Genomic DNA, 6,769 nt, shown 5'->3' with positions numbered 1-6,769 from the left:
AAAAAAAAAAAAAAAAAAAAGAATTATCTGTTCAGGAGTCACCAACACCACTGCATAACCCCTCTGAAAAGAAGGACAAGAAAGCATAGCAGCCCACAGGGTTTCCCTCTCACCCAAGCTGGTGCCTGTGTACCACCTAAGGGTTGGAGATCAAATTTTGAACTCCCTCAGGATATGCTAGGTCCATCAAAAGCATTAAGACTGATAGGAAGCAAGCCCAGATTACCAAAATCAAGTAATATATAGAAAAGTCTCCATATTCACAATAATAAAATTGTAAATTATAATTAATTTTTTAACTTTTTAATTATATGAAAAAGGACCATCCTACCAGGAAACTTCTTAGACATTCAGAAGCCTAGTGAGTTTCCAGATCAAGCTGATGGTTCCTCAGTGTGCCTTATTTTGACGGTTTGATTTTATAGTCCCATGTCCAGTCCTTTCATAACTGCACGATGATTAATCTTACCACACAAAACCCAAGCCAATGCAAATGTTCAGAACAGCATGATTCCTAATAGCCAAGAAGTAGAAATGTCTATTAATAATAAATGGATAAGGAAAACGTGTCCTATTCATACCACAGACTGTCATCAACATAAAAGAAGTACTGATACGTGGTACATACAACATTGTTGGACCTTGAAAACATTATGCGAAGTGAAAGAAGCCAGTCACAAAGGTAACACATTGTATGATTCCATTTAGATAAAATGTTCAGAAAAGGCAAATCCATAGAAAGCAAATTGGTGGTTGCCAGAGACTGGGAAGGAGGGAGAAAGGGGGCTAAGAGGAATAGAGGAGATGGCTGAAGGGTTTCTTTCTGAACTGATGAAAAGTGTCCTAAAAATGACTGTAGTGATGGTCACACAACTCTGCACATAAGGGAAAGGAGGTAAAAAAAAATGTAAACACATTTTAAGCGATGTTATCTGTGTATTACTTCTCAAAGTTTAATTGAATTACAGTAGCAATGTGTAGTATGATGTATGCTCAAAAGATGGCATTAATCAAATGAATGCTAGCATCATCACGCGACAGATAGGACAGTCAAATAAAATGGCAGAAGCACAGTCGTCTGCTGTTCAAGGAGCACGAGACCATTTTGAAATGGTATTTGAAATTCAAGAATGTTGTGGAAGTACAATGACAATGGAAGTGTGAGTATGCAACAGAAATCCCAACACACCTAACAACTGCATGCATTCTTAGTAAGTTTGAGACGCATGGTACTATGTGTGATGTACACAAGGGAAGATGCAGGTGGTCTCATACAGCAACAAGTCCTGCAGTAGGTCGTCATAATCAGAAGTGTCTGGACACTGATGGTAATCACTTTGAGCACTTCTTGTAAATGCAGAAGTCAAACGTGACTTGTATTCATCTTTTTTATAAGTATATATTGAGCATTAAAATTTTAATACATTTTTTTCCTGTCTTAGAATGTGTATATATTTTTTTGGCATCCTCTGTATACTGGAAACCACTGAATTGTACACATTAAATAGGGAAATTGCATGACATGTGAATCATATTTCAATGAAGTTGTACCAAAAAAGCAAACTAAGCCTTCAGATTCCCACTTACTCTCAGTTGAAGTAACAGAAAAGTCCCAGAAGTCAGTCTCTTCCCCTCCTCCACCACAAGCCATCCACCAATTACATACTCAAATGCAATGCACACCAGGTAAAGGGGCTATAAGGGGTAGTTTTCTCTACCCTTTCCCATCCATCACCAAATAGCAAAGAGCTATGCGCAGGCACTGTCCCAGGCACTGGAGCTGTGAAGTGAGGCAGTGGGTGGCCAGCTCCTACACAGTTTTCCTACCACTAAAGCACTGCTACAAATCACAGTGTGAACAATTTGGAGAGCTTATATTTAGAGCATGATGTCCGGTGTTCATAGAAAACCACCACTAAACCAGGAAAAATTAACTACAGAGAGGGGGGAAAAAAAAAGACCAACTGAAATTGGATTAACAGGTATACAACACCAACCATGAAATGACACCCAAGCTATTTTCAAACAAACATGCACTAAAGAAAGCTACATGGGCGGCTTTGTTCTGACTTTTTACTTGTACACGCATGTTTATTGCAGCATTATTCACAATAGCAAAAACATGGAACCAACCATGTTGCCCAATGAAAGAGGACTGAATTTTTTTAAATGTGGTACGTAGACACAATGTAATACTATGCAGCCATAAAGAAGGATAAAATTACGAACTCACAAGTGAACATTGAACAATTGTCATAATACTACAAGAAAGGGATTGGCAGTAGTGGGAAACTATAGTATGAGGAACACCTCATCAACAAGGGTACCCGCACAATGAACGTCTGTATACCTAAGCCTGAATTGTACACTATATCTTTAAATTAAAAATTAAAAATAAAGAAAGCCACATGGCAGTGTTTACAGAGTACCAGCCACAATAACTAGTTCTTAAAATCTCACAATGCACAACTAAGTTCTAGCCTAATGTAAATGTGTTGCTAATTATGTCAATGCCCTGCTGTTCCCACTGCAAGTGAGACCAGTTAAACAAGCAAGCATCTCCTACATACACACAGGGCCAGCTCCTGTCACCCTGCCCTAACATTCTTACTGCAAAGTAGGCAGGAGTCTGTCCCTCTGCTTTAAAAATCACACCAATCTAGGTCCTCCAGGAGCCAATCTCCTGAAGAAAGTAAAGTAGGGTTTATAAAAATACAATTTATGACACATAATCCTAATCCCTCTTTGGTTTGGAAACTGAATACTAATATAACATGGTACTCCCTCCTTCCTAGTAAGCATTTTCCCCCACAGAACGAGGAAAGTCTTGGAAGTAGAAAGACAACTCCCAGACCTGATTCACCCTCACTGCCTCATCTGGCATTGGGGAAGGCAGCACCTTGCTAGAGGTGTCAACTGACTCAAACTCTCCTGTCCTCAGCCTTCTGATTTAACCCACATCAGAGCCTAACTAATATTTAGAAAATAAGGCACAGACGGGAGATTATGCTAAAGCCTGCCTTTCATTTGGGGGAAAGGTAATACTATTAGTTTGTGGTTGAGACATTGAACAGCCAGGCCACTCAACCTTTCCCAGAAGGGATCATTCAAGCAACATAAGGTGTCCTTCGATGTTCCATGGGCCCCATCGGCTTAAGGATCATGTTTCCGGAGAAATGCAAGGAATAAAATCAGGCCTGGAGACATGGAAGAGAATCAAGGCAGAGGATTAGGAAGAGAGATCAGGACGCACAAAAAAACCTGGGGGACGGGGAGCGTATGTTACAACCCAACAGGAAAGAAAAGTTAGAGAAGTGGCATGAGGCCAGGCACAGCAGCATCATAAAGAGGACAAAGAAGAAGGTATCAAGAGGGCTCGCAGTATTTGAGGTTAGAGGACAGGAGATGACTTAAGAAGGCATCTGGACCAAGTGAAATGACCAATCCTTACTTACCTTTAGTTTAAAAGTGGCATCCACAGTTCCCTGTGAGGTGAGGAAACATCCAAGCTGCCACCTACCCTCACCAGTCATCGCACAAAACAGCAAGCTGAAAACAGGTCACAGGCTGGCCCAAGGTCAAGTGGCAATGGTTTTTTTCAGTTCTGTCCAGAAAGGACAAAAATTTTTTCCCCCGAAGTGGAAACCATGGGATTGCCACTTTCATCATCCATAAAGGATGAATTATGTTTTTCAAACACTTCCTTAATATCATGAACATGCAGCTCCTCACTAGCATTAAGTAGGCAGAATCCCTTACAGATCATACCTGTTACCATCTGTGTTTCTATAACAATTCAAGGGTTTCTGGCTAAGCATCTATGCCAGGATATGAATCAACAGTGAAATAGCATCTCCAAAGATAAAAACAGTTTAGACTTTGAGAATTTTGTGATGTCAAAAATCACATTTATATCAGAGACGTCCCTGATGTATCAGTCCCCGAAGAGGCCCCTCTGTCTTCCCTTCCTCTGGCTCTGCCAGAGCACCATCAGCCAAGTCCACATTCAGGTGGGCCCCCTTCAGAATGAACCTCCAAGAAGATTACTCAGAACCTACGGGGCACTAGAAAGTAAGTGCCGCCGGAGAACAGCACAAAGATGAAAGATAAAACAACACAAGTCAAAACCACCCAAACAAGGAGAGGACCATGTGCTCTGATGAATTCCAGATGAGAAAAGGGCAATGTGGGGGGCCTGGAAATCTGTACTTCAAAAATTTTCCAGATGGCTCTGAAGCCGGCAGTCAAAATCATAGGACTTAGATGGTCTAAAAGGCAGGGCAGGGCAAGCTGTTCAAGTTATATCAGGTCTGTCACATATTTGTCTCTCTGTGCATGTGTTTGACAACCCTTTCAAAATGTAAGTAATGCCGGGCTCGTAATCCCGCGCCTTTGGGAGGCTGAGGTGAGTGGACTGCCTGAGCCCGCAGGTTCGAGACCCGCCTGGGCAACTTGGCGAGACCTCATCTCTACAATAAATCAAAAATCAGCCGGGCGTGGTAGCGCGCGCCTGTAGTTCCAGCTACTCGGAAGGCAGAGGCGGAAGGATCGCCGGAGCCCAGCAGGCAAGGCTGCGGTGGCCGGGAGCGGCCACTGCACTCCAGTCTGGGCGACAAAGTGAGACTCCAACTCAAAAAAAAATAAAATAAAATAAAGAAAAAAATGTAATTTATAGGGGTGGGATTGGCAGTTGAGGGAAACTGCTAGGAGAGGGAGGGGCAAACCTCATCAACAAGAGTACCTGCATAATCAACATTTACATACCTAACCCTGAATTGTACCTCACATCTTTAAAATAAAATAACAAAATTTAGTGTAATTTAGCTGGAGGGCCAGACAAAAATAGGCCAGATGAGCAGGATCTGGCTCAAGGGCTTTAGTTTGCTAAACTTCTGGTCTAAGGCCTTTTCCAGCTCTAAATTTCTAACCAACAAGAACACTCAGCTGTAATTCTACAACCTGAATTTCCAGAAGTGACATTCTTAGAATTTGAGACTGGAATAATCTGAGTAATATTTCCTACATTCAAATTATCAACTTATTAAATGTTGAAAATAGAACGGCTAATAACCTATATAAGTAGGACCACTGCTTTTTAAGGAATGCATGGAATCTCACTCTGTCACCCAGAGTGTAGTGCAGTGACATGAACACAACAGCCTTGACCTCCTGGGCTCAGTCGCTCCTTCCATCTCGGCCTCCTCAGTAGCTGGGACTACAGGTGCACACCACTACGCTATGCTAATTTTTTAAATTTTTTTTTTTTGTAGAGATAAGGTCTCCTATGTTGTCTAGGCTGGTCTCGAACTCCTGTGCTCAAGCAATCCTCCCATTTCAGCTTCCCAAAGTGCTGGGATTATGGGCCCGAGCCACTGTGTCCAGCCGATGAGAATATTTAACAGTATCAATCTTCATTTTAAAGTCTCAAATTCTTAATCTACATGACTACTTCAAGAACCTAGAAAAAGTGGAAAATAAACCCAAAGCAAGCAGGAGGAAGGGATAACAGCAGAAATCAATAAAACTGAAAACAGAAAAACCATAGAAAAATAAAAGTAAAAAGCCATTTCTTGTGATAAGATCAATAAAATTGACAAACTCTAGCAAGACTGGTAAAAAAGGAGAAGACACAATGCCAATGTTAGAAATAACAGGGGATATCACTACAGACCTAGCAGGCACCAAAAGGATATATCCTGAGTAAACACTACAAACAACTCTGCATGAAAGTTTGGCAACTTAAGAATAGAATGAGCCAACTCCTCTAAAAATACAAACTGCCACAAGTCACCTAGTATGTAATAGTTTGAACAGTCTTATTAACTAAAGAAATTGGATTCATTATTTCTTTAATAGTTATGAAAACTCCAAAAAAAAAAAAAAAAAAGAGATCATGAGGACCAGATGGTTTCAGTGGAGAGTTGGAACAACCCTTTAAAGAATTAACACCAATGCTACACAATCTCTTCCAGAAAATAAGAGAGAAGGCCTCCTAATTTTATGAAGCCAGTATTATCCTAATGCCAAAATCAAAGTTCAGTAAAAGAAACCTACAAACCAATATCCCTTAGGAATACAGACACAAAAATCCTTAACAAGCAAGATTCAGTAACATAGAAAAATAATTATATAACATGGCCAAGAGGGATTTATTCCAGGTATCCAAGACCGGCTCAATATTAAAAAATCAATGTGGTCAACCATATTAATAGGCTAAAGGAAAAAAAAGAATACATTACCATATATTAACTGATGCAGAAAGTTACAAAATTCAACACCCATTCAAGATAAAAATGCACAGAAAAACAGGAATAGAGGGGACTTCCTCAATTTGATAAGGTTTATCTACAGAAAACCTACAGCTGGCATAGTACTCAAGGGTAAAAGACTGAATAATTTCCCCCTAAAATCAGAAACAAGGCAACAAGGCAAGGATGTCTGTTATAGCTGCAACTGAACACAGTAATCAGTAATGAAAGTGAAGCCAGCTCAGTAAGGCATAGAGAGGCTAACAACTTGCTTAAGGTCACAAAGCAGGTAAGTATTGGAGCCAGAACTTAAACCCAAGCAGTTGGGCTCCAAAATCCAGTGCTTTTACTCATGACACTATGTCACCTTCCTTAGTTATATATGCAACAAGAATAAGCCCCTTGTTCCCTACTTCAAAGTAGTTATCTACTTATAACAGAACTACAGAGTTGTGCTCCCCCTTTCTTTTTTTGTTTTTTTTTTTTGAGTTGGAGTCTCACTGTCACCCAGACTGGAGTGC

At 40.5% G+C, this 6,769-nt stretch overlaps 1 protein-coding gene across 1 annotated transcript in view; it reads right to left on the bottom strand.

Annotated features, from left to right (window-relative positions):
* Positions 1–3,472, bottom strand: part of SMS (spermine synthase) — a 40,088-nt gene extending 36,616 nt beyond the window's left edge. Inside the window, exon 1 of the mRNA XM_021708803.1 lies at positions 3,456–3,472. The gene's annotated coding sequence lies outside the window, so the exon portion shown is untranslated. The remainder of the gene's footprint in view (positions 1–3,455) is intronic.
* Positions 3,473–6,769: the final 3,297 nt, after the last annotated feature.

The sequence above is a fragment of the Carlito syrichta genome, unplaced genomic scaffold (assembly GCF_000164805.1).
Source record: "Carlito syrichta isolate Samal-C Ts95f unplaced genomic scaffold, Tarsius_syrichta-2.0.1 Scaffold148222, whole genome shotgun sequence".
Classification (NCBI taxonomy): Eukaryota; Metazoa; Chordata; class Mammalia; order Primates; family Tarsiidae; genus Carlito; species Carlito syrichta.
The sequence above is the reverse complement of the archived record's forward strand: the minus strand, read 5'-3'. Positions and strand labels throughout refer to the sequence as shown.